Raw genomic sequence first — 26,820 nt, forward strand, 5'->3', positions numbered from 1 at the left:
TAGCTCTTTAAGAAGTGAATCAAGGGATGGTCACTTTAATCAAAAAAAAAAATCAAACTGGAATGGGAAGACTCTCAGGATTGCTGGCCTAAAGAGAAACAGTTATTACTTACATTCACTCTGAGCCAGGAGGGCCCAAAAAATAACCATTAAGTGGTGCTTGGGCAGGTCTGGGACCTATTGTTGTCCAATGACTGAGATCCAGAGTGAATTGGGAAAGTCTGTCCTCATAAGAAGGTCAGTTCTCTTTCCCCAAGATTGGGGGCGTGGTAAAACATGGGTTACATTGCTATTGGCCAATAATTTTTTAGTTTCTTGTAAAACCAGGAACAGTATGGTTGTTCAGTCATTTTCAACTCTTTGTGACCCCATGGACCCATAGCACACCAATATTGTCCATGGAGTTTTCTTGGCAAAGATACCGGAGTGGTTTACCATTTCCTTTTCCAATGAATTAAGGCAAACTGATTAAGTGACTTTCCCAGGGTCACACACCTAGAGAGTATCTTAGGCTGGATTTGAATTCAGGTCTTTCTGACTCCAGGTCCAGTGCTCTATTCCCTGAGCCACCTAGCTACCTCCAAGTACAGTATATTTGGCAATATATTTTCTAAGCTGCAAGATGTGCTGGTTTTGAATGTTTAAATCCTTCTTCCCATTTTCTGAGACACCAAAGCACAATACAATGGATAGGCATGGCTCTCACCCATACATCAGTAAGTATGGTTTAAAGCCTGTGGTAAATTCCTGGTAGTACTATATGCATATTAAAAAAGGCCACATATTGATTTCACTGAAATTTTTGTTCTAGTTTCAGTATTCCTAACATGTTCAACAATAAATTTAAACTAGTGTAGAAATCACATCTGTTTGAATCAGATGTTTGTCCTTCATTTTTGAAGAGGACCAATGACACCTTGAGTGATATCTTGACTTGTGGGTGAATTGGATTTAAGTGAGGCAGTCAGCCTCACTATCTCTTCCAGAGTCATTGTAGTGGCAAGACAAGGTCAAGATGACTGGTGATGGCCTTGGCATCTTCAATATCTAACCAAGCTCTAACTCTGCCACAGTGCCTGCTTCAGCCACCTTCATGGCCTTTGGAGCAAACTGTTTTTATCCTTCCATTCTGCTTTGCGAGCCCTCATGCCAGAGGTACTAGTCCTCCCGAGCAAGGTGGCTCAGTGGATAGAGAGCTGGTCCCAGAGTCAGGAAGACCTGAGTTCAAATGTGGCCTTGGACACATATTAGCTGTGAGACCCTGGGCAAGTCATTTAACCTCTGTCTGCCTTAATCCACTGGAGGAAGAAATGTCTGAGGATATAGTTTATGTGGACTATGGGACTTCAACTCATCAGGGGCAGCTAGGGGCTCCCTTACAATTTTCTTAATATCTACATGGATATCATCACCCAATTAGCTACTTTATTTTATCCTTTAATCCATGAATCATTCAAAAAATTGTGAACAGCTCTACCTTCTCTTTGTCATCACTTAGCCTCATCTCATTCACCCTAAGCAGCAATTTTTGGAACTAGTTCATTTTGGTTGGTAGCCAAACATCTTTCAGAGGCAATATGGTGTGTTGGAAAGTGTGTTGAACCTGGAGTCCAGAAGATGTAAGTTTCATTTCTGCCTCTCCTCCTTAATAGCTATAAGACCATGGACAAGTCATTTAACCATTCTGAGCTTGTTTCCTCAGCAAACTAAAAAATACTGTATAAATGCGCTGTATTCCATTGCCCTTTGGGTTACCAGTAATTTTGATTCTTTCGAGATTGTGGTGTTCCATGATTTGCAGCCTCATAACATTGTAATTTCAGCGTTAAATATTTTATCAGTTTTACCTTCTCCAATGCAATTTTTCTTAAGTAGAAAATGGGAAGGTTTCATTCAAAGACAGTCTTTCCCCATTTCCTCTTCCTTGAAAATAATCATTTTTACTCTTCCACTAGTCATATATTGAAGTCACATGTTGGCAAATACATATATCCTCCTTATTCAAACCAGCCAAGAAGGACACAGAGTCTAAATCATTCAATTAGTGCCTTTTGCAAGACTTCTCAGTTCCAAATGTTGAGCTTTAATTTTTAAGAGTATAAATCCATGAGATTCTGATTGCTTTGTTCAACAACTTCAGTTCCTTTTTCACTTTAAGCAAATGATACAATAGGATGAATCAGGAGAGTTGGTCATTCGTTCCCCTCCACCTACTCCCTTTTTTCCCTTGTTGGGGCGTAAAATAATGTGTTGTTCTTGTAATTTAATTTCGTGTTTCATTTCTTATTTATACAACTATACACAGCACCTCACGCTCAAGTAAGTACCACAATAGAAAGAAGAGGGGTATGCACGTCCCGGTTGCACCCGTGGTGGACGGGATCCGGGGGAGGACGGCCCAAGCTGGCCGGCCACTCCCAGCCCGGGACTCCACCCCTCCTCCTCTTTCCACCAGCCCGTTTTCCAGAGCGGTGAGAAACTAGGGGCCGGGACTGACGTATTCCAACGGGCCTCGGGGGCCAATCATCAGCGCGAACGAAAGGGGGCGGGACCACGAGCCTAGCTGAGGCGGTGAGAGGCGGGGGTGGGGGAAAGAGGAGAGAAAGAACCGAGAGGCGGACGGTCACCTGATCGCTTTCCTGCTGGGGCTCGGGCGCTCGTCCTGAGCTCGGGATTCTGACATTGTCAGCAGCCGCCGTCTCCCAAGTGTCCGCGTCCCCTGTGGGTCGGCGGGAAGTGACCCCCACCCCCACCCCGGGCCGTGTAGCTGTCGGGGGTGAGTAGAGCGGGGTAGGAGGCGGGCGGGAGGCTGCGGGTCTGCGCCCTGGGGGAGGGGCGGCCGCAGGTGGGAGGGTGTGGGGGCGGGGGAGGAGCAGGCGCCCGGGCCCGGGGCGCCCTGCGGACGGCGACCCCCCGCTGGGCTCTCTGCACATAGCCCAGTCTGGTGTTGGGGGGGGTGTTCCCGTGCCCAGGCCGTTGGCATGTTGCAGCTGTTACACCTCAGCAGACTTTACCCCCGTGTAATACTAAGCCGTATGGCTTAGTATTTGCTTTATATTCCCGCCAGCCACCCTTTGGATCCATAGTTCTTGACTCCTCGAAACCCCTCACCACCCAACCCTCAAAAGAACCCCACCCCTCAGATTTAAGTTGGGTATGACAAACCTTCGTGGTTACAGCGTAAACATATTGCTTTCAGCTTATTTGAAGGTCTTCTTTTTCCGGGAACCGAAAACTCGGATGCATTAGAACTTACTCATATGTAGTAAAAAAAATAAATCACTCTATCAACTATGTCAAATATTAACATTTTGAAAATCACTTCTGGCATGCAGCGTTATAAAATGCTTAATGAATATTGTAGTTCTAATTGTTTCTTTCTCTTGAAGAAAAATTCAAGTTTGGACAGAGCTAAGGGAATGAAATAGTAATTGTGGAAGCTGTGAAAAATGTCACCAGAAAGCATATGATTTAAAAAGAAAATGTTGTATAGGCACTAGGTTCTTTTTGGAGTGTTAATGCCAGTATTCGAACTGTTTGCCATTATAAATTTATCTGGTTTTGTGTTTTAAATAAAGAAATTAATCTCTTTATGATAATAGTGATTATGCAATTTGTAATATAACACTCCTAAATCATAGAGGCTCTTAGGTTTTGAATAACTAAAAGCTATAAACTGCAAATGTAGGAACATATTGGTGGCAAAATATTTCATCTTATCAGATTGATGTTAAATGCTTGTTGACTGACCGGTGTTAGAAAAACAGGAGTAGGATTTCCTTCGGTCAATGAAGTACAGCTTGTTTAGAAGCAATCTAGAGGATTGTTTTTTTAAAAAAAAGAAGCTTGGAGTAGGAAAGTATTGTGAACAAATCATCTTTCAGCTTGGTGCAGTGGGAAGTGTGCTGACTTTGGAGAAAGAGGAATTGAGTTTAAAGAACGGCTCTGCCACTTCCTTTCTTTGTGACCTTGGACAAACCATTTAACTCTTTTGGGGCCTCAGTTTCCTTTCCAATTCTGTTATCCTGTGAAGTCGCTTAAAAAAAAACAAAAAAACAACACCCACCCGTATTTAATAAGTCAATATCGGTTAACCAGTAGATTGTGTTAGAAAATAGTTTGGCTCCTTTAAAGTCAGGTTGCTGAGTCATTCACCCAGGAAGAGCCTGAGAGGTAATTAGAAACAGCTGGGACTTACATGACTCCACTATAAAAGGCAAACCAGAGCTAGGGAAGAGGTGAGTGGTTGTAGTGTTGGTGAATTTGGCCAATTAAAACTTTGTGGTTCCTAGTAAGTAGGGAAGTGTCGGTGTGGTATTTAAATGCTGGTGCTCCGATCCTAGGGTTACTTAACAACTGACAAACTGAAAGAATGTCCAACCTGTAGAAATAACTGAAGAAGTGTGTGGAGTAATATTTTTGACCAAATGGTTTGAATGTGGGCTTTTCCTCTCTAGGCAACACTGGAATTTCTCTTTCATGCCACAGCTCTTCATCCTGAAGCTTTACTCCAGCTCTGGAATGCACACACATTGAAAGGGCCACATTTCATTACTCTGCAGGCTGCTCTCCTGGACTTTCTCTACATTTTCATTCATTCTCTGTCTCTATCTCAGTCTCTTTCCTTTTCCTTCTCTCCCTGTCCCTTTAGCTTACTTTTATGTGTTATCTTTCCCTTTATAGTGTAAGCTTCTTTAGAAGGGAGAGTGTTTTTTCTGTTTGTATTTATATTACCAGCACTTAGTTGACTGACTTACTGTTAACAGCCAGGAAAAAAACAAAAACAAAAACACTGTCCTGTCTTTTTTTTTTTAAACATCAGAAGGGTTGGGTTTTTTTTTTTTTTTAGTGTTTTGTGTTTTAAATAAAGAAAATCTCTTTATGATAATAGATGCGATGTGTCTCTGGTTTTCTTGTTCCTTTTCACCCCCACCTCCCACCCCTAAGACTTTTCATGAATAAATTGTGCTGTGCCTCACACACTGCCCCAGACACAACTGGAAGCAGAATTGTAAGTACTAAATACCATTAAATGGCTTCCTTGGGAAATTTCTTCTATTTTTCCTCTTATCTTGGTGAACAGTTTTAATGATAGTGTTGTTAATAGCTTTAAACATGAGTATCACCAACTCAATATTGCTGTGAATGGGGAAAAAATCATTCTGCTTTTGGATCTCATTTGGGTGATTTTACTCAATTTATCTGCATGCCATCATCTGGACAATAGAAATCCATCCTTCCTTCCTTCCTTCCTTTCCTTCCTCTCCTTCCTCCTTTTCTTTCCTCCTTCCTTTGTGGATGGTTACAATCAGCTATTTGAGTGATTAGAGATCTCAGCGGGCTGTGTAGTATTCTAGGGCTTGATTTAATCACAATGGCATATATAAATAGGAGTACTTGAACAGAGGAAAATTCACCTTCTGTTTCATTTCTTACTTGGACATCCTCTATGATTGTGGCAAATACCTTAGGTGGTAATAATAGGTCACTGATGGTTCTTGAACAATCTTATCCATCTTGCATCTTTCAAGGAATTTTGTGTGATGTTAATGTCATCATTTGACAGTGCCAGCAGTTTGTAAGGCTGTATGTATCTTGTCAGATTGTCAAGATCCCACTTAAGTACAGTGGGATCTTGTATTATTCTCTTCAACCTGAAAGCTCTGGAATATGCCATTGTGTTTATGCGTATATTATGTAAAGAGGTTTTTTTAGGTGATAACTCTTGGACTGTATCATTTTTTCATCTTCTTTGGTTTTCAGGCAGTTTTTTTATGATTTTTTAAAAATGTATTTTGTTTTATCATGTTTTTCAAGAAGCCTAATGATTCTTCAGTCTTTTCCTTATTCTCTTTCCCAGGTCATTTGTTTTTGGTAGCTACCTCATGTATTCAGAGGCAAGTAGGTGGTGCCTCTGAATACTTGAGGTAGAGTGCAGACAGGAAAGACCTGAAACCCAACCAGCCTCAGACACTGACTGGCTTTTTGAACTGGGCAGGTCACTCTACTCTGTCTGACTTAGTTTCATCAGCTGTAAAATAGAACCTACCTACCAGCGTTGTTGTAAGGATCAAATGAGATGATATTTGTAAAATGCTTCATGTAGTGTCTAGCACGTAGGAAGTACTTAATAAATGCTAGTTTCCTTTCTTCTGATTTTTAGTCTTTTGATTTTGTTCTAATATTCCTTATCAGGAACTTGAATTTTGTAGCTGTGCTCCATATCTTTCAGGATGTCTACTACTTAGACAAGATTTTCCACCTTCTGTACTCAGTTGTTTGTTTTTTCCTAATTTTCTATAAAAACTCTAATTTGATTATCTCTCTAGCTCTTCCTTCACTTCTTCCTTCCACTCTTAGATTCTTTGTGAGCAATCCATCATTTTTTTTCTTTCTGGGTTTCTACTTGGAATTACTGCAAAATTACTTCTGAAATTTATCTTGGGTTTCATAGTATTTCTTCATTGTATTGGAAGTTTTCTTCCGTTTACTTACATCTTTGTTAAGCTTTCCATTAGTGAAGGCTAGTGAAAGTCTCCCCTTTCTTTTGAACTTCATTTAGCTGTAGAGTTACTCTGGTTTTACGGTGGAGAACTGCTAATGGCTACATTGTGTTTTTTCATTCCTTGGCCTGGTATACTGAGGTGAACAGTTCATTGGTACTGGCTGGAGTAGTTGAGATGGGATCACAGGGCTCTCTGGAATCTGCCCCTCTGCTTCCCTATTGGATTGGGTTGATGAACTGAGCCTTATTCCCCTCTAGGATCCTAGTCCTATATGAAGGTGTTGAGTTAGGAATCTCTCTTAGGCTCAGAGGACAGTAATTTTAGAGGATTTTACAATCCCTGTTCCCTGACCCTCTTACAATTGTCCTGCTTTCTGTTGTAGTTCTAGACTAACGCTGCATCCTCTGCAGTCTTGAATGGGTTGGAGAAGTTGAGGATCTCAGGCTAATATAATCAGTTCCTTCCTTTCCAGGAAGATAGGAATCCTGTATGTACTCTGTGCTTTTCCTTCATTACTTCTTCACAGTTCTGGGTGGGACTGCAGAGGTAGAGCATCCTGTGGCTAATTTAATTTTTATGGTTTTCCAGAATAGTTGCTCCAAGTTACAATTCTGCTTCAGAATATTAGTGTGTCTGTATTTCCATAGCATACAAGGCACATAGGTGGGGAAATGGATAGAGTGTCACTCCTTGAGTCAGAAAGACTCATCTTCCTGAATTCAAATCTGGCCTCAGACATTTACTAACTGTGTGACCCTGGGCAAGTCACTTAACCCTGTTTGCCTCAGTTCCTCATCTGCAAAATGAATTGGAGAGAAGGAAATGGCAAACCACTCAAGAATTTTTGCCATGAAAACCTCTAATAATATTATGAAAAGTTGAACATGACTGGAAAAAAAAACAAACTGAAATGTTATACAGCCACAGATACTGTTATAGTACCTTTAGGAATTAAAATGTTGAGGTAAAAAAGCAATTTTGTGCTTGCAGTTTAAAAGTCACTTGAGAAATGGCTTGGTGTGAAATACCCTCCTTATAAAATCAAGGAGAATGTGTATGTTTTATCCATTACCTATGAGAATCTGTGAACAGTCCCTTGAAAAGATGACTTAAATGTGGAATACTTATCCCAGTGGAGTCATAGAGAAAGTGTGTGTGTGTTTTTTTTAATCTATGATAAATGAAATTTAATTGGTTGTGGAGAGAGACTGTTAAGATAGTGTGAAGAAATTATTTCCTGTTGTGGATGAGGAAAAACCAACTTCAAAGAAAGGAGAGGAAAAGGTCTTCTTTTGCTTTGAGAAAATTTATTGACTGAAGACTGAGTTTTTGCAAGTAAAGAAAAGTCACCTGGTAATATAGTCAGGATTTTTATGGTGATTCAGGCTGTGACATTGATCAAGCTAAAATATTAAATGCCCTTATTATAAATTTCATTAGTTAATAATTTGTAATTTTAACATTTATTTAAATATACTCCCGTCCCCAAAACAAAAGTCAAAAAGCCCCATATCTAAATATTCTTAGCAGCAAAAACATGCCCATCCACTGAACTGTGGTTGAACACGTTTTAGTCCATGAATGTAATTGAAATATTGGGAAAGGATGTTTCTCTGGTTCATTAAATATTAGTTATTACCAATATTAACTATTATCTAACTGGAGTGCCTGACAAGGAAGTGTATTAATGAGAAATAAATTATCATAGCATACTCTTAGATGGCTATATAGCTAGGGAGCATAAAAATAATGTATAGGGAATGAGTCAAGTGACAAGCTGAGATTGGATGAGCTACAACTGATCACACACTAGACCAATAATGCCTTGTTGCATGTAGAGCTATGCTTTTCACAACTTGTTTCATGCGGGGCTGGATATCTCCAGCCTGCTTCCTACTTTGCTTCCATATTTAATGATTATCCAGAGTTCTGGGGTAGTTCAGAGTTATGCATGGATCTTTTCTTATTAATAGGATTAAAATTTCTTTCTCATTAATCTATCTGAACCTCCATTTTTAGATCATTAAATAGTATTTAATAAACTGGAGAAAATTCCCTTCCCAATAGTAGTTTCTGATATCTCTATCCCTTTGTCTCCTATGATTAAATTGATATATCAAAGTTAATAATATATGTTGTAGTAACAGTGAAATCATTATTTTACAACATTTTAGCTAGCTAGAGTAGACTACACTATGACAATAGAAGATAGTTCTTCTGGATATAAAATTCTGCCATTCAGGTCATTCAAGATACTGATTAAAGTCTCTCAAGTATCCTTGATGCATTTGTCTTCAGGGAAAGAGTTAAGTTCAGTTTTTTAGGAAATGTTATTTTGGTTCTATTTTCTTTCTCCTCTTCTGCTATCATAGGTACCACTCTTTCAAAAATTGCACTGTTACACAGAATTTTCTTTATAATGTTTCTTCATAAAAGAACAGTTAAGACAGTTTTATCAAGAAAGAAGTATCTCTTCAACTTTGTCTATGTGTTCTCCAAATATCTCTTATATATTCTTATAGATGAAAGTTACTCCCCACTCTTGCCATGTTGCATGACTTCTTTATGGAGAAGCCCTTCACATCAAAACAATTACAACTGTAATTCCGGATTTTTCTCTTTAACATTTTTGTGGGGGAACTCAGTAAACCTGGTGCTAGATATCAGATGAAGAAAGTGGGCAGAATGGTCAGTAATTATTGATTTCTCAATTACCTTTACATTTGGTATTAATGATGTCTTTTGATTTTGCTCTTTTTTTCAGGTATTTGATATTCTGTCCTATTCCAAATAAACTTGAAAGGATCATTCTTTTTTATTTTTAAAGTTTTTATTGATATTTATTTCATAAATCATCATAGTTATCCCAAGTGACTTTCTCCCTACCTCTCCCCCTTACAGAGAACTATCCCATGTAGTAAATAGTATTTTTTTTAAGAGGAAAAAAATAAATCTGCATAATTGATTGATAAATTGAAAAAATCCAAAAACATGTGTGATGTGTAAAGCGTGTATTACTTTATTTGCATAATTCCAAAATGGTTATACCATTTCATAGCTCCACCAATATTTTAGTGTGCCTATCATTTCATTCCACAATCTCTCCAGCATTGATTATTGCAATTTTATGTCATCTTTGCCAATTTGCAGGATGTGAGGTAAAACCTTAGGGTTGTTTTGATTTGTATTTTTATTAGCGATTTAGAGTATTCTTTCATGTGAATACTTTAAATTTCTTCTTTTCAGAACTGTTTGTTTATATTTTTTCACTAATCTGTTGGGGAGTGGGTATTTGTGTGTGTGTGTGTGTGTGTGTGTGTGTGTGTGTGTGTGTGTAAAACAAAAAATTGTTTTTTCCTCCTTCAGCTCCTTCCTTTTTTTCTGAGGTGTGTGTATATATATTTCAGATTTCTCCAGTGAGATTTTGATATCCAAGATGTATAAACAACTATTTATAGTAATTCCCTTCTTACCCTAAGTACATCAATTTTATCTTTGCAGAAACTTTTCACTTTCATGTAGTCAGAATTAACTATTTTATTTTTTTAATTGCTTCTATCTCTGTTTGGTTAAGAATACATCTCCTGTTTATAGCTCTGAGAGGCATATGATCTCTTTCTCTGTAATAGCCTGCTCTTTAATATTAAGGTCACATATTCAGTTAGAATGTATTTTGGAATATGGCTTAAGGAGTTAGTCTAAGGCTAATTTCTGTCAGACTGCTTTCCAGTTTTCCCAGAAAATTATTTTATTTTATTTTCCTGAAGTATTTTCCTGAGGTAATTATGTTTTCTACTTTTTCATGGGTTATTGAGTGCCATTGTTTCTAATTCTTCCTGGTGTGCTCTCTTCCAAAGCTCTTTCTATTTTGTAACCAGTACCAGAGAGTATTGATAACTGTTGGGTTGTAATATAATTTAAAGGCTGATATTCTAGATCTTTTGTTTCTCCAAATGAATTTTTATTATGTATCAAGTTCTGGAAAGTATCCCCTTGGTAATTTAATTGATATATCATTAAAAGTGTAAATTAACTTTGGTAGTATTGTCGTTTTTATTACTTTGGCATAGCCTAGTCTTGAACACTGAATATTCCTTCAGCTATTTAAGTTCTTTATTTCTTTAAAAAACACTGAATTCAATCTGTACAAGTCTCATGTGTGCTTTGTTAGGTCAGTCTCCAGGTAGTTTATGTATTTTGTACTTATTTGTAATGGGATTTCCATTTCTATTATTGTTTCTTGGGCTTTATTATTAATTTATAGAAATACTGTTGATTTTTGAGAGTTTATTTTGTAGCCTGCAACTTTGCTGAAGCTATTGTCATAATAGTTTGCTGATTTCCTAGGGTTTTCCAAGTTTACCATCATATCAGTAATTATCTTTTCTTTATGCCTTTAATTTCTTTCTCTTATTTTATTGCTGTTGCTAGCATTTTTAGAAGTATATCAAATAATAGTGGGGGGTGTAGACATTCTTGTTTCACTCTTCTGTGTATAGGAAGAGGTTTTAGTGTATTCTCATTGCATATAATGCTTACTTTTGGTTTTAGTTAGATGCTTTTTATGATATTTTTGAAAGTTTCTTCTATGCCTGTACTTTGTAGGGTCTGTAGCATAGAAGAGTTCTGCACTTTGTCAGAGGCTTTTTCTGTATCTCTTAAGATGATCCTGTGGTTTTGGATGTTATGGTTTTTAATAGGAGTATGTGGATTGTTTTCTTAGTATTCAACCATCTTGCATCTCTGCTATGAACCCCACTTGGTTATAGCAAATGGTTTCTTGGATAAATTTCTGTAGTTTCTTTGATAGGATTTTATTTAAAGTTTTTGATTCAGTATTTATTCATGGTATTTTTCTATGGTTTTCCTTCTATGTTTTCTTTCCTTGCTTTAAAAATTAGGATTATATTTACCTTGTATAAGGATTCTGGAAGGGTGCTTTCTTACTCAATAATCGAGAATAACTTTTGAAGTATGGGTACTAATTGTTCCTTAAAAATTTGATATAATTCTCTTTTGAATTGATCAGTACCAAGAATTTTTTTCTTTGCTAATTCCTTTAAAACTAAATCCATTTCCTTTTCTGAAATTGGGTTACTTAGGATCTCTTTCTTGTCTTTTGATATTTTGGGTATTTTATATTTTTGTGGGAGATAGGTGTCACCATGGATAGAGCGCTCAGCCTGGAGTCAGAAAGAAAGTGGCCATGGTCCACTGATACCTTTTCTATCATGGGGATAATAATAGCTCCTACCTCTCAGGATTATTGTGACAATCAAATAAGGTGATAATTGTAAAGCACTTAGCATAGTTCCTGGCACATAATAGCACTAAATAAATGTTAGCTATTATCATCATCATCCCTATGTTTCTTTTGTGTTCTCAGTTTTGTTAGCATATAACTTTTCATAATAGGTTATGATTATTATGTGATTTCACCTTGCTCATTTGTTGTGTTATTGGTTTAAATTTTCTTCCCTCATCTTTTTTAATCTGATTAGCTAAAGGTTTATCAGTTTTATTAGTCTTTTCAGAGAACCAGTTTTCAGGTTTATTTAACAATTCTGTTTTTATTTCCAATTTATCTATTTCCCTTCTACTTTTTAATATCTTCTCTTTTGTTCTCAATTTAGGTTTATTTGTTGGCTTTCTCATTTTTTAAAATGCCTTTTCAGCTCATTAATCATTTATATATATTTTTTTGGTGTATGTTTTAGGGATATGATTTTCCTCTTGAGCATTGCTTTAACCGAATACCAGAAATTTTGATATGCTGTTTTATCATTATTGTTTTCTTTTACTTAATTACTAATTGTTGCTATGATTTGTTCTTTGACCAACTTACTGTTTTAGATTTCATTGTTAAGTCTCTATTTTGGTCGATAAACAAAAACCTATTATTGTTTTTATTGTGTTGTGGTCTGTAAAAGTGCATTTACTATTTCTGCCTTTTTATATTTGTTTGTAATATCTCTGTGCCTCTAGTACATGGTCAGTTTTTGTAAAAGTTTCATGTCATGCTGAGAAATATGTATATTCTTTTGCAGTCCCATTTAAGATGCCATAAAACTTTTAACCCTAATTTCTCTTGCAATTTGTTCAGTTCCATATTTTCTCTTTTTGTTTCTTTTTGTTACACTTACTCAAAACAGAGAAGGATATTGATGTTTCTCTCACTGTTGGGTTTTTTGTAGCTCATATTATATTTCCTTTACAGTTTGGATGCCAAGGAGCTTACCTGTTTATTACTGATACTGGTTTATTGTTTTTTTTAATTTCAGCATCATGTAATTTCCTTGTGTATCCTTTATTTTTTGAATGTTTGTTTTTGCTTGTCAGCATGATTTGCAGCTCCTTTTGGATTCACTTAATGCATAGTAAAAAAAATCTTTCTGTCACCTCAGTTTAATTTTGTGTTTTTTTTTTGTAAGCAACAAATCATACTGGTTTGTTTTCTTTTTTTCCCCACTCTTTTTTGTTTTATTGCTTTGTTTACCATTCACATTTAATGTTATGATGTGGGGTTTTTTTTTTGTTTGTTTTTTGCTTTTTGGCTAGGCATTGGGGTTAAGTGACTTGCCCAGGGTCACACAGCTAGTAAGTGTCAAGTGCCTGAGGCCAGATTTGAACTCCAAGGCTGGAGCTCTATCCACTGCACCACCTAGCTGACCCTCAGTCTTGCTTTTATCTGTTCTTGCCCCCCTCTTTTTTTGCCCCTCTCAGTTAAACATGTAGCTGGCACCTTTCTCTCCACCCCTTCAGTTAGTTCTGTTCCTTAGAATTTCTAATTCATTTTCTTGCACCCCTTGCCAGAGAGACTTTCTCTCACTTTCTTCATTATCCATCCTCTTTGTGTACTCTGGAGTCTCATTCTCTGGTTCATGACCGCTGTGATTATCTACTCTGTTTCTAGTCTCTGATTTCCTCTTGTGATCAAAACTTTCAAGGCGTCCATTTTGGGCTTTCCCTGTAGGTGTTTCTGTCATTGCTTTGTATAACTTCCCCTACAAGTTTCCCCTTTCTCACTTCCCCTGGGAGTAAGTGTCCCTCACTTCCAGAACAGTTTTAGTTCCTGTGATGTAATTGAAGACACTCTTCACCCTCAGACGTCCTTGATTATATAGCCCACCACTCTGGGGGTCTATATTCTCCCTCAGACTGAAGCAAGTAGTCTTTTCAAACACCAAATCCTCCAGACCACATCTTTTTTGTGTGTTTTGTTTTCCCTGATATTAGGTGAATATTATGGGGAGATGGGCTTGACCAATTTACTTGTGAACTTCAAAAAGTCAGAAAAGTCATCAGAAGCACTCTTTCCTCTTCTCCCTCCCCTCTAGCAACCTCAGTCAGTGATATGGTTGTTGGAGATTAGTAGCAGTGACAGACAGGTTTGCAGACAGATGTGAAAAGAAGCTAGTCGTTCTAAAATAGTAGTGACTACAGAGATCACTACTCTTTGTCACAGAAAAGTGCTTTGTGTTGGCTCTTGAAAGGCACCAACTGTAGTTAGTGTCCTCCATCCTTTAAATTCAGTTAACTGTTACTATGCTGGAGTATCCTAGGATCCTTAAGAATCTTAACCCATTTGGAAATGGTGGGTTTGGAGAAATGGAAGATTTCAGGCCTGGTGGGTAGTCCAACAATTGTGCTTAAAAGACACTTATTTCCTTTAGAAGGGTATGGAGTTATTGGAGGGTATGGGGTTATTGGAGTACAGTGTAGGTTGTGCTAAACAAAATTCCATTTCTCTATGACATCAGGATAACACATAGAGAATTTACTGCAAAGTGTCTGGCTGTGTGTTACAACACTGTCAGTCTTATGCCAGCTGCAGGTCAAGTGTAAATACCACCTGGGAAGTGAAATTACCCCACATCCACTATTTACCAGGGATTGGGCTACTTCATTTAGGACAGAGAGTCTCTAACTTCTATCTATCTAGCTGTCAATGTATTCCCATGTCATGTATTCCCATGGCCCCTGTCACAGTTGTTTCCTGTTTGCTCAGGCCAAAATATTAGTCTAGGGGGACCTACTCATAGATTTCTTGATTGCCACCATCTGGCACAATGGCTATACCACTGTATGGCTCAGAATCTTCAGAAGCCTGTCTTACTACTCGCCCAATCCCAAGCATTTTATAGGAACTCATAATGTGTTCAGTGTCTTATGGCTCCATAATGCCTAGTAAAGGACTCCATGAAAAGTGTTTCCTTCATCTCTGCTGTACTCAGTTTTATTGATTATTACATTAGATCATATAAGGAATACTCTATGTCAGCCATACATTGGATGTAGTCTTATAAATTAACCAAATAAAAAAGAGCAGGGGCAAAATGAAGTACTTTAAATTAAGAAGGAAAGCACAGCATGTAAACCTATATTTCCTCAAGCATCCACTTATCTCTGCCCCCAAATGTTTCTGAACTCCCACTGTCTCCTAGCAGTATGTCCTGTGGTTACCCATGGTGCTCATCTCACCTCTGGGAAAGTACTGGTGTTTTAAGTGTGAGAGGAAGTATGACTTGAACTCCTTCCCTAAAGGAATCTCTGTATTGGACTTAGGACAGTAAGAGTATTGGCATTTTTTCTAGTTTAGTGGTAAAATATACCCTGCATCTTATTCTTTTGCAACTCCCCTCTTGAAAGATTTTCTACTTAAGACTTTCTTTACTGGATACCTTATTTTAAGGATCCACCAGAGAAAAATTAGCATTTTTTTCTCATTTTGGTTTAGGCTGAAATTCTGCAGTATATTTTCTCACATGTTCCTTTACAAGTCAGGCCAATTTGTGTGTGTGTGTGTGTGTGTGTGTGTGTGTGTGTGTGTGTGAGTGAGTGTGTGAGTTAACTTCTGTTTGAATACTTATGTACTGAAATCTTTTGTATTTAGTGGGCCCATTTATTCAAGATCACCCAACTACTTAGTCCCACATTGTACCTATGGTCAGTGGTATGGAGTTTGTATTCCTAAAATATTGGTGCCTACTGGTCTACCTAGCACGTTGTATGTATGTATGTGTTAGCATATAATTCATTAATTTTTTTTTTAAAGCCAGCCTAGGCTGCTTAATTTATTGTGAGACACTTAACAGACCAAAGATTAAGTTTTTTGTCTGTTGCCCAAAAACCTTAAGTGTTTAATCCCTTTTGAGATCCCAACATGGTTTTGGGTCTTGGTTTTGATTCTTTTTTCTTAAGCTTGAATTGAACCTGCTATTCCTATTTTGAAGTTCAGATTGCCCTTGCAATAGTCAGGGCTCCATTGGCAAAATTTTGGGTGTCTTGTATGGACTCTGAGGAAATTTTGCCTAGACCTGCAAAGGTATTACCTATGGTACGATAACCTAGGGAGAAATTTTGTTGTGCCCTTTGTAGAAAAGACATCTAGAGATTTTGTTGGGACTCCTAGTTAGATGACCTTATGTGCTGAGAGAATCATGGAGGAATTTTCATCTCAGGTAGCTTGATTTCTCCTGAAGTGTCAGGGTGATGCCTGGTCCCTAATCCCTATGAAGAGAATTCCACTTGTTTTGGGAGTTCAGTTAGGAACCCTGCCTGCAAGTTGACTTAGAAAACTACAAATTAACATTATCGATGTTTTATTGTATTTTTATTTTGTCATACATTTGCCAATTACATTTTAATCTGGTTCAGGCTGTATTTGGGAGTTTTGCAGCTTTGGGAGTTCGACACCTCTGCCTTTCAAGCAATGCTTCTTAAACTTTTTCCATTCCTGACCCCTTTTCACATTTCTTAGTTAGTTGAGTTGCAAGACCAGAAGGCCTTGTGTTCAGAACCTAGGCTGCAGTGAAATTTTGTGATGCAGCAGGGCAAATGATGCCAGAAACACCTCAGATTCATTACACATTTGATTTTTAATTTAATTTTTGGTCATTGCGTGTTCAGAAACCTTTTACTGTTTTCAAATTTTTTGCAACCTCATATGGGGTCTCAATCTACAGTTTAAGAAGTTTAGAGGGCTAGGAGGCTTTACCATTAGGCTAGAGGCTACTTACACTGTGTCAGGGGAAGTACTTCTTGAGCTTTGCCCCAGTCACCAGCCAAACAAATCCTAGCTTTCTTACCTTTTAGGGAAAAACTAGCCTGATCCACAATGTAAGAGGTAGGAGAGTCGTATCATAGGAGACTAATATTTTAAACCTCATCAGAACATAAAACTACTGTGAAATATTGCTAATTGAGCATTTCACTACAGCACTGGGCACTGTCTAATCAGGTGGACAAGTTTGATCTTTTTTGGGTGTCTCTTTCTGATGCTGACATTTCTCATGCTATTAACCACTGTGATTCCAGAGACCATTGCAAGCTGCTGGTTCATAAGTCTCATAGGACTGTTGCATCTTTGGGACTCACCAGGTCACCACCAGTTCTGCACACATCCACCATGGAATACTCATTCATTTAACATCAGAAAAGAAAAAAATGAGACAGAGATGGCCATGTGTTCATGGTTACATGGAAGTTGAGTAGGAGAATGGGTAACCTCCTCTCTCACTTCACTCTCAGGGAGAAGATGGAAGAAGTCTACCTACTTCAAAACCAAAAAGAGAAGACAGACAACAATGAGCTCAGTAGCTCGCTTTTCTATATCCACTGAGTCATCAGCTCTTTTAGATCACCAGTGCAAACCTGTGCACATTGCTATAAGCATATTGCTGTTAAGTAGGTCCCCACTCTTCCTTTTAGTGGACTGGAATGAAGCAGAAAATAAGTGGGTGGGTGTGTGCTCTAAGCAGTGACCTTTAGAGGCAAGTTCAGCCACTTTACATTAGTAATTTTTGATGATTATTTTTATTTTCTTTCTATTAATTGTGAATTCACTTTTCTCATTTTTTATTTGAGCAATTGGATTTTTTCTGCATTTGAATTAAATTAGATGTCACTTAAAGCTTTAAAAAAACTGGTTCTTTTGATTTTTATTTTAGTTATTGTATTTTCAATTTTATTTCTTATTTCTCACTTTGAAGTTTCTTTTGTACTTGTTTTGAAGTTTTTTAATTTTTTTAAAAGTTTCGATGATCACTTTTTAACTTTTAAAAATTTGTTTTCAGAATAATAAAATTTCCTATCTCATAAACAAATTCTTTTATTAAGGGGATTTGTTCTATGAAGTTTGGATTCGGTCAAAGGGCCACACTTGAGGTCCTAGAATGCCACAGGTGACCTTGAGGCCTCAAGTTCCCTACCCCTGGGTTAGGTAGATTGAGGGGTAATTAGGGAAGGCTTGCAGAAAATAGTATTTGACTTTTATCTTTGAGGCTGGAGGTAAGGAGAGATAGCCAGTACAAAGGTAAGACACGTGATAACATAATGAGAAAATGAGAGAAGTCCAGTTTAACTGGATAATATAGTTTCCAAGATGTTTTGTTTTATTTTTATTTCATTAGGTATTTCCCAATTTGTAAAGATTTTTTGTAACATTTTAAAAAAAAAATTTGAGTTCCAAATTTTTTCCCTCTCTCCCATTTAACCCCCTCCACACTCATTCTTTAGGACTAGATTATTTAGTTTCCAATTACATCAATAAAATAAAAAAAGAGTCGATCAATGAATTGGGCATGCAACTATAAAAAGCTAGAAGAAGAACAAATTAAAAGTCCCCAATTAAACACCAAGTTGGAAATCCTGGAAATCAAAGGTGAGATTAATAAAATTGAAAGTAAGAAAGATTGAACTAGTAACTAAAACTAGGAGCTAGTTTTATGAAGCAACCAATAAAATAAATAAACAATTGGTTAATTTGGTTTAAAAAAAGAAAGAAGAAAACCCAATTACCAGTATTAAAAATCAAAAGAGTGAATTCACCACTAGAAAAGAGGAAATTAAAAGAATTATTTGGAGCTATTTTACCCAATTATATGCCAACGAATCTGACAATCTAAGTGAAATGGGTGAATATTTACAAAAATATAAGTTGCCCAGATTATCAGAAGATGAAATAGAATACTTAATTAACCCCATCTTGGAAAAAGAAATTGAATAAGCCATCAATGAAGTACCTAAGAAAATATCTCTTGTACCAGATGGATTCACAAGTGAATTCTACCAAATATTTAAAGAACAGCTAATTCCAATTCTGTATAAATTATTTGGAAAAATGGGAGATGTCCTACCAAATTCCTTTTACAATACAAATATAATACTAATACCTAAACCAGGAAGAGTCACCCTAATGAATATTGATGCGAAAATTTTAAAAAAAAATTCTAGCAAGGAGATTACAGCAATATATCACAAAGATCATACTATAGCCAGGTGGCATTTATACCAGGAATGCAGGGCTGGTTCAATATTAGGAAAACTAGCAGCATAATTGACGATATTAATAACAAAAAACAGAAATCATATGGTTATCTCAATAGATTCAGGAAAACAAAATACAACATTTATTCCTAATGAAAAACTCTAGGAAGTATAGGAATAAATGGAGCTTTCTTTAAAAAGGTAAGTAGTATCTGTTTAAATCCAATAGCAAGTATTATCTGTAATGGGAATAAGATAGCCTTTCCAGTAAGATCAGGAATGAAGCAAGGAGGCCCATTATCACTACTATTATGCAATATTGTACTGCAAATGCTAGCTGTAGCAGTAAAAGTAGAAAAAGAAATTGAAGGAATTAGAATCATCAGTGAGGAAATAAAACTTTCATTCTTTTCAGATGTACTTGGAAAATCCTGAGAATCAACTAAACTAGTTGAAATAATTAGCAACTTTAACAGAGTTGCAGGATATAAAATAAACCCATATAAATCATCAACATTTCTATTTATTACCAGCAAAGTCTAGCAGCAAGAGATAGAAAGAGAAATTCCATTTAACATGACTGCAGACAATATAAAATACTTGGAAATGTACTTGCCAAGAAAAACTCAGGAATTCTATGAACACAATTACAAAACATTTTTCGCATAATTAAACTCAGATCTAAGCAGCTGGGAGATACCTAATTGAGTATTGAACAGTATCCAATTGCTCACGGGTAGGATGAACCAACTTAATAAAAAGGACAATTCGGCTTAAGTTAATTTACTATTCAGTGCCATAAAACTGCCAAAAGTTATTTCACAGAGCTAGAAAAAATTATAAAATTCATCTGAAAGAACAAAAGGTCAAGAATATCAAGGAATTAATGGGGAAAAAAACACATGAAGAAAGATGGCTTAGCTATGCCAGATCTCAGACTATATCACTGCGGTAATCGTCAGAACAGTGTAATACTGGCTGAGAAATAGAGTGGTGGGTCAATGGAATAGATTAGATTAGGTGCACAAGACACAGTAGTAGATGAGCATAATAATAATAATGTAATACATAAAAATAATATAAAATAAAATAATAATAAAGCATTTAATAAACCCAAAGACTTCAGCTTTTGGAACAAGAGCTCACTATTTGACAAAAGCTGCTGGGAAAACTGGAAAATATGGACCAGCATCTTACATCATATAACAATATAAGATCAAAATGGGTTTGTAATTTAGACGTAAAGGGTGATACCATAAATGAATTAGGAGAACAAGGAATAGTTTACCTGTCACACCTATGAAAGGGAAGAATTTAGGCCCAAACGAGATAAAGAGCGTTATTGTCATTTCTTATTGTCAAATTGTCAAATGGAAAATAGATAATTTTGGTTCATTAAGTTAAATGCACAAACAAAACCAATGAAGTCAAGATTAGAAGGAAAGCAGAAAGCTGGGAAACAGTTTTTATAGCAAGTATGTCTGATAAAGACCTCATTTCTCAATTACATAGAGAACTGAATCTAATTTTTGAGAATAGAAATCATTCCCCAACTGATAAATGGTCAAAGGATATGAACAGCAGTTTTGAGATGAAGAAATCAAAGCTATGAAAGAATGCTCTAAATTATTATCAGAGAAATGCAAATTAAACCAACTCTGAAGTACCGCTTCACCCCTATCAGATTTGTTATGACAGAAAAGGAAAATGATAAACGTTGGAGAGGATGTGGGAAAATTGGGACACTAATGTACTGTTGGTGGAGTTGTGAACTGACCTAACCATTCTGGAGTTTAATTTGGAACTGTGCCGAAAGGGCTGTAAAACTCTGCATAGACTTTTAACCAGCAGTACCACTACTAGGTCTGTATCTCAAAGAGACACACACACAAAAGGAAAGACCTCTTTGTACAAAAATATTTATAGCAGTTCTTTTTGTGGTGGGAAAGAACTAGAAATTTAGGGGATGCCTATCAATAGAGGAATGGCTGAATAAGTTGTGGTATATGATTGTGATGGAATACTATTGTACTTTAAGAAATGACAAGGAGGATGCTTTCAGAAAAACCTGGAAAGGTTTACATGAACTACTGCAAAGTGAAGTGAGCAGAATCAGGAGAACATTGTACATAATAATAGCAATATTTTATGATGATCAACTGTGAATGACTCAGCTATTCTCAGCAATACAATGATCTAAGACAATTCTAAAGGACTAGGGATGAAAAATGCTATCCACATCCAGAAAAAGAACTGATGGAATCTAAATGCAGATCAAAACAGATTATTTTTTCACTTAACTTCTTTTGCGGATTTTTTTGGTGTATTTTGTCTTTGTATTCTTTTACGTTCCATACATGGAAATTTCCATATTCCATGACTAATATGGAAATATGTTTTGCATGATTGCATATGTATAGCCTATATCAAACTGCTTACCATCTCTGGGAAGATTAGGGGGAGGGAGAGAATATGAAACTCAGAATTTTTTTAAACATTGTCTTCACATGTAATTGGAGAAAAAATTAAAATATTTTTTAAAAAAAGAATCCTGAAATCCCTTTATCAAACCATAATCTATTGGCTTTTCACTTCTTCTTTTGCATTTGCTTACATAACTTGATTCACACCATGATCTCCCATCCTTTGGCCCCTCAGGTCTCTTCCAGGCTGTCTCCCCTGCACTAACCGCTTTCTCCTCTTCTCTTCATCTTGAGCTCTTGGTGAATCAATTCAACTCTATGCTGTCCTTTTGTCTTGAATTCCTAGCACCCTTATTGTATCACTGACTATGCCCTGTCAAGCCTCAGCGTTGGTTTTTCTCCTCTTCCTTTGCCTTTCCTTACAAAACTGTACTCTTTATCTGTACTGTGACATCCAGTCCCTTGACCCATCATTTTTCATAGGCCATCTCCCCTACATTAGTCATGCATTCCTTTCTGTTCACTTTGACCCTTTGTGAACCAATTCAACTCTATGCTGTGCTGTCCTCTTGAATTCCTACTCCCTTTATCATATTGCTGATTATACCCAAACAAGTCTTTGTCTTGGATCACTCTCAAAATTCATTGCCTTTATTCCTACATACATGCTGCTGAACAAAGTTGGAGAAAATCATACAATCATTCTGACTGTGGCCACTACAAATTTATGTTGCACAGTGTCAACTGGGTCCACGCTGCTGCTACACAATGCTGCTTATACCTCCCTTATTAACTCATGGTCCATTTCTTCACAATGGCTCTTCCAAACATTTTCATCCCTCTTCAACCTTTCCATGGCTCACCCTCCCTCTACTCTCTCAGCTTAGAACTTTGCCTCATATTTTTGGAAAATGTTGAGGCCATTCACTGTGAGCTCCCTCTCCTCCCCTCTTCCTCATCTCCTTTCACTCAGGTACCTTCTGCCACTTTCCTCTTCTTTACCTCTGTCATATGATGCAGTCACCTTATTCATTATCAAGACTAACCCCTCTACTGGTTCAAAGGATCCCACTCCATCTTATCTTCTTCAACAGATTGCCCCCTCTGTCATCCCTACTTTTTCAATTCATTTTCGGTCTCTCCTTGTCTGTTGGGTCATTCCTTACTGCCTACAAACATGCCCATGTTTCCCTCATTCTGAAAAAATGCTCACTTGATCCTTTTAATCCTAGCTAACTATAACCCTATTTCTCTTCTGCCCTTTGTAGCTGAATCCTCAAGACCATCTACAATAAATGCTTGTACTTCCTCTCCTCTCACTTCTTCATTCCTTATAATTTAGCTTTTGACCATTCCACCAAAAGTTACCAAAGATCTCTTAGTATTTTGTATTTGCTTCTGGAAGTAAATAGGAAACCACATTAAGTGAGCAATCCAATGACCTTTTCTCAGTCCTCATTTTCTTTGATCACTCTCTTCTTCTTGATAATTTCTCTTCTAGGATACTGTTCTTTGCTCTCTGGGTCATATCCTGTAACCGTAAGTGGCCTTCAGAGTTCTGGCCCTCAGAGTTCTATCCTAGGCCCTCTTCTTTTCTCCTTTTATATTATGTTACTTGAAGATCTCATTAGTTGCCATGAATTTAAAAACCATCTCTGTTGATCCTGTCCCAGTCTGCCTGCTGACCTCAATCTTGCATTTCCAGCTGCTTTTCAGACTTTTTTTCCCCCTTAGGCAATTGGGGTTAAGTGACTTGCCCAGGGTCACACAGCTAATAAGTGTCAAGTGTTTGGTCTGAGGCTGGATTTGAACTTCAGGGCCGGTTCTCTATCCACTTCACCACCTCACTGCCCCCTTTTCAGACATTTTGAACTGGATGTCCAGTAGACAACTTGACTTCAATATATACCAAATACAAGTCATTATATTTCCCTCTAACCCCTTCCTCACTCCCACCTTCCCCATGACTATACAACACCATTTTCCCAATCTCTCAGGCTCGTAACCTAGAAATCACTCTGGATTCCATCACTCTTACCCCTCACCCCACCCCCCAATATCCAAGCTATTACCTGGGCCTGTTTATTTTACCTTTGCAACATCTCTTGAATACATCCCCTTCTCTTCTCTGACATTGCCACCATCTTGTATCAGTATACAAGCCTTCACTTCACACTAGAACTGTTTCAGTAGTCTTTTGCTGGGTCTGTCTGCCTCTACATTCCCCTCTACAGTCCATCCTCCATTCAGCCACTAAAGTGATATTTCTAGAGTGAAGGTCTGATTATGTCACCTTCTACTTAATAAACTCCAGTGGTTTCCTATTTATGTCCAGGAGCAAATACAAAATACTCTGGTATTCAAAGCCCTTCATAACCTAGCCCCCTCCCATTGTTCCTGTTTTCTTATACCTTACTCCCTTACACTTGAAGCAGTGACACTGGCCTCCTCACTGTTCCACAAATAAGACATGCCATCTTTCAGCTGTTGACCTTAGCTCTGGCTGCCCCTCTGCCCTCCTCTGTGACTACTGATCTCTGTAGCTTCCTTTAAGTCCCAGCTCACATTCTGCCTTCTCTAGAGAGCTTTTCTTAACCTTTCTTAATCCCAATGCCTTCCCTTTATTAATTATTTCCTCTTTATACTGTATATAGATTGCTTTGTATGTCTCCCCCATTAGACCGTAAACTCCCTGAGGCAGGGATGTAGAGGGGCGTGTAGGGTGTGTTTAGGGAAGACTAGTACCTCCTGTGTGAGGGCTTGCTGAGCCCTTTTCAGAGTGGCTTTCCCCTTGATTCACCCAACTCTCACCTGTGGCTCCAAGAAGGTGCAACATGTACAGTGACCACACCTGATGAACTGTTTCAGCTGATGGGCTAAATGAGGTTGAGGATAACCAAAGGGTCTCAAATCCTTTGGTGAGTTAGGGGGGTGTCTGTCCCAAGCTCGTGAAAGCTTCATTTGTCAGAATGGGTGGACGAGAACAGTTTGTTCCAGTGACCGTGTAGGTGGCTGAAGCAGGCATTGCAGAGCACTTAGAGCTTGGTTAGACATTGAAGATGCCAAGGTCATCCCCTGTTTCCTGAGCCATCACTAGTAGTCTTGACTTTGTCTTGCCACTAAACTCCAGTGACTCTGGAAGAGAAAGTGAGGCCAGCGACTTGGTGGAATTCTACCTCACATAAATCCAATTTACATGTGAATCAAAAGGCATCACTCATACCATTTTACCATTTTTACCTATTTCATAGTCCTTTGGCAGCAGGCAAGTGAAGAAGCAGCAGCTGTAGATTTCGCTGGGAGCTGTAATCACAAACCTGTGCACGATCAGGTCATCTTCTCACAGTACTGAAACAGCAGTGGAGTTTGGCAGCTCCCTAGGTGTCTGAGCAGCAATTTTTTAAGGACCATACTGCTTACCTACTAGTATGAGAAAAGGGGCTGGAAAAGGTGCCCTGAGGTCTGCTTCACCCAACCCTGGTCTGCTTTTGCAGCAGGCAGGGATTTCACCCTGCGATTGAAACTCTGAAAAATGTACAAAAATTTTTGCAAAAATGATTCCACCCATTATCACTATGTAAAATATATGCACACTTATGGACATGACAAAATCCAGTAAACCTGAAAGACGACCAGCTCTTCTTGTAAGAGAATTCGGCAGGTATCACATCCATATAGCAGCCCTGAGTAAAACAAGGCTGGCAGTGAAGGCCAGCTTACCAAAGTTGGAGCTGGATAAATATTTTTCTGGAGTGGCTGCAGTGAAGGGAAAGCACGATCAGGCTGGCATAGGTTTTATAATCAAAACTAATCTTGTCAGCAAGCTTGTATGCCTACCAAAAGGAGTGAATGATGGGCTAATGACAATGTGATTACTGCTTGCAGGAAAGCTCCATGCTACCATCACCATTGCATAGTTCCCATCGTGATGAACCCTGATGAGGTCAAAGAAAAGTTTTATGAAGACCTGGAGACCCTCGTTATCATTGTGCCAAAGGAAAGAAGCTTGCTATTCTGGGGTACTTTAACATAAGAGTAGGCACAGACTACCAGCACACAATTGGTGGCAGTGAAGCAGAAAAGGAGTGGGCAACTTTCAGTGATTTGGTGTACAACTTTACATTTACTCATCTGCCAGAACAGTGGCAAACATCAAGGTTGGTTTGAGGAAAATGATGGAGAAATTCAGATGCTGCTAGAGGAAAAATGAGAACTACACAGGATTTAACCAAGCCAAGGTAGTTCATCTGTCTCTAAGAAGGCAGCATTTAGCTCCATCAAAAGTAAAGTGCAAGTGAAGCTAAGAGAGATACTGGATTCTTGGCTCTGTGAGCAGCCAGATAAAATTCAGTTTTACACTGATAGTAACTATGAAAAGCGCTTTTATAGTGCCCTGAAGGCTATTTATAGGCCAAACATGGATGGTGCATCTGAACTACTCAGTGTTGATGAAGCCACATTGATTAGTGTTTAAGGACATTATCCCAGAGAGATGGACTGAACACTTCTGTGGTATTCTCAACAGACCCTCATCAATCAACGCTGAAAACATTGATTGTATACTTCAGGTTGAAGTCAGTACCTCCCTAGCTGAATTTCCAATTGAAGAAGAAGTTTTAAATGTCATTAGGCTCCTCTTGTCTGGCAAAGCACCTGGTGCTGATTCTATTCCAACTGAGACTCACAAGGTTTGGAGGGTCATACCATAGCTTACTGAAATTTTTTGGGTTATGTGGCAAGAGAAGGTTATCCCCCAGGAGTTCAAAGATACCTCCATTGTCCGTTTCGGTAAAGTTATAGGAAATATTTTCCTGTGACAGTCACAGGATTGTCTCTGTCTCAGTCATTGCTGGAAAGATTCTTGTCCACGTTCTTCCCTTAATAGGCTGTCCTTCACCTAAAGATGGCTATTTACCTGAGAGCCTTTGTGACTTCAGAAAGGGCTGAGGAATGGTTGACATGATGTTTACTGCCCAACAACTCGAGGAGAAATGCCAGGAGCAGGACAGAAGTCTGTATACAATGTTCATTGATCTGATCAAGGCCTTTGATACTGTCAGTTGTGAGGGCTTGTGGAAAATTATGGCAAAATTTGGTTGCCTGGAGAAGTTCATTGGTATTGCATGTCTGTTTTATGTCAGCATGCTTGCATGGGTTCTGGATAATGGACAATGCTCTCATGCTTTCCCAGTCACCAAGGGAGTGAAACAAGGCTGTGTGCTTGCTTCCATGCTTTTTAGCATGATGTTTTCAGCTATGTTGTCAGATACCTTCAGCGAGGATGAGAAGAGCACTGAGGTCCGTAAATTATTTAACTTGAAAAGGTTACAAGTCAAGACTGAAGTGGAAGGAGAGTTGGTGTGTGATTTTTCATTCTCGGATGATTGTGCACTCAATGCAGCCTGTGAGGCTGAGATGCAATAAAGTATGCATCTGATGTGGAAACACAATCATACTCCACAACTCGGAATTTGTTTTCCAGAGTGGTGCTCAGTTCTCATGGACAGATAGATCTCTGTCAAATCACTTTTCTTTATTCTCATACTGACGGTTCTCATGCCCAAGGATACTTGCTGATCTGTCTTACTGCAATTTCTCCACAGCATAAATGGCAGCTTATTGTC

General features: G+C 38.0%; 1 protein-coding gene across 2 annotated transcripts in view; it reads left to right on the forward strand.

Annotated features, from left to right (window-relative positions):
• Positions 1–2,608: 2,608 nt before the first annotated feature.
• The window catches only part of BACH1 (BTB domain and CNC homolog 1), a 47,840-nt gene continuing 23,628 nt past the window's right edge, over positions 2,609–26,820 (forward strand). For both annotated transcript variants that reach the window (XM_027843657.1, XM_027843658.1), the window contains exon 1: positions 2,609–2,776. The gene's annotated coding sequence lies outside the window, so the exon portion shown is untranslated. The remainder of the gene's footprint in view (positions 2,777–26,820) is intronic.

Source organism: Vombatus ursinus, unplaced genomic scaffold (assembly GCF_900497805.2).
Source record: "Vombatus ursinus unplaced genomic scaffold, bare-nosed wombat genome assembly UNPS02014924.1, whole genome shotgun sequence".
NCBI classification, from domain to species: Eukaryota; Metazoa; Chordata; class Mammalia; order Diprotodontia; family Vombatidae; genus Vombatus; species Vombatus ursinus.